General features: G+C 23.6%; 1 long non-coding RNA gene across 1 annotated transcript; it reads left to right on the top strand.

Annotated features, from left to right (window-relative positions):
• The first annotated feature begins 713 nt into the window (after window positions 1-713).
• On the top strand, window positions 714-1,455 carry LOC143745082 (uncharacterized). Its single transcript, XR_013205941.1, has 2 exons — window positions 714-881; window positions 1,417-1,455. It is a non-coding gene; the product is annotated as an uncharacterized LOC143745082 (long non-coding RNA).
• Window positions 1,456-1,885: the final 430 nt, after the last annotated feature.

Raw genomic sequence — 1,885 nt, 5'->3', positions numbered from 1 at the left:
GAAAGAAAGAAAGAAAGAAAGAAAGAAAGAAAGAAATCTTAGATTAAAATAAATAATAGTAAGAAAGAAAGAGAATAGTTAGAAAGAAAGACAAAGAAAGAAAGAAAGAAAGAAAGAAAGAAAGATGGATTAGTTAGAAAGAAAGATAGATTAGTTAGAAAGAAAGAGATAGATTAGTTAGAAAGAACGAAAGATAGAATAGTTAGAAAAAAGAAAGATTAGTTAGAAATAAAGAAAGATTAGTTTGAAAAAAGAAAGAAAAAAATAGAAAGAATGGTTAGAAATGTTAGGAAAAAATAAAGAAAGAAAGAAAGAAAGAAAGAAAGAAAGAAAGAAAGAAAGAAAGAAAGAAAGAAAGAAAGAAAGAAAGAAAGAAAGAAAGATGGATTAGTTAGAAAGAAAGAAAATGGATTAGTTAGAAAGAAAGAAAGAAAGAAAGAAAGAAAGAAAGAAAGAAAGAAAGAAAGAAAGAAAGAAAGAAAGAAAATGGATTAGTTAGAAAGAAAGAAAGAAAGAAAGAAAGAAAGAAAGAAAGAAAGATGGATTAGTAAGAAAGAAAGATGGATTAGTAAGAAAGAAAGATAGATTAGTTAGAAAAAAATAAAGAAAAGAAAATGAAAAAAGAATGAAAAGAAAGAAAGAAAGAAAAGTAAAAAAGAAAGAATAGTTAGAAAGGAAGAAAAGTAAAAAAGAAAGTGGATTAGTTAGAATCAAAGATAGATTAGTTAGAAAGAAAGATAGATTAGTTAGAAAGAAAGAAAGATAGATTAGTTAGAATGAAAGAAAGATAAATTAGTCAGAAAAAAGAAAGATTAGTTAGAAAGAAAGAAAGATAAATTAGTTAGAAAAAAGAAAGATTGGTTAGAAATAAAGAAAGATTAGTTTGAAAAAAGAAAGACAAGTAAAAAAAAGAAAGAAAAGTAAAAAAGAAAGAATGGTTAGAAAGGAAGAAAAGTAAAAAAGAAAAAATAGTTAGAAAGAAAGAAAGAATGGTTAGAAAGTAAGAAAATTAAAAAGAAAGATAGATTAGTTAGAAAGAAAGAAAGAAAGATCAGTTTTAAAAAAAGAAAAAAAGATCAGCTTGAAAGAAAGATTAGTAAGAAAGAAAGATTAGTTCGAAAGAAAAATTAGTTTGAAAAAAATAGTTAGAAATAAAGAAAGATTAGTAAAAAAGAACGAAAATGTATTTTAATGATGGCAATAGAATGTAATCCAAATTAAAAATTACACTTGTAAAAAGCGTTTTTCAACAAAAGCAAATGTGAACTAGATGGTAAAGTTCGTAGACAAACATTAAGTTGGCTTGGAAAAGCCTAGCCAGAAAGTTTGAAAAAGTTTGCAGAAAGAAAGAATAATTAGTTCTAAAAAATAAAGAAATAAATAGTTAGAAATCAAGAAAGATTAGTTTGAAAAAAGAACGAAAAGAAAGAAAGAAAAGTAAAAAAGAAAGAATAATTAGAAAGGAAGAGAAGTAAAAAATAAAGAATAGTGAGAAAGAAAGAAAGAAAGAAAGAAAGAAAGAAATCTTAGATTAAAATAAATAATAGTAAGAAAGAAAGAGAATAGTTAGAAAGAAAGACAAAGAAAGAAAGAAAGAAAGAAAGAAAGAAAGAAAGAAAGATGGATTAGTTAGAAAGAAAGATAGATTAGTTAGAAAGAAAGAGATAGATTAGTTAGAAAGAACGAAAGATAGAATAGTTAGAAAAAAGAAAGATTAGTTAGAAATAAAGAAAGATTAGTTTGAAAAAAGAAAGAAAAAATAGAAAGAATGGTTAGAAATGTTAGGAAAAAATAAATAAAGAAAGAAAGAAAGAAAGAAAGAAAGAAAGAAAGAAAGAAAGAAAGAAAGAAAGAAAGAAAGAAAGAAAGATGGATTAGTTAGAAA

The sequence above is a fragment of the Siphateles boraxobius genome, unplaced genomic scaffold (genome assembly GCF_051911475.1).
Source record: "Siphateles boraxobius isolate OS27281-9 unplaced genomic scaffold, OSU_SipBor_1 20, whole genome shotgun sequence".
In the NCBI taxonomy this organism is placed as follows: domain Eukaryota; kingdom Metazoa; phylum Chordata; class Actinopteri; order Cypriniformes; family Leuciscidae; genus Siphateles; species Siphateles boraxobius.
This window is presented reverse-complemented; position numbering and strand designations above follow the sequence as displayed.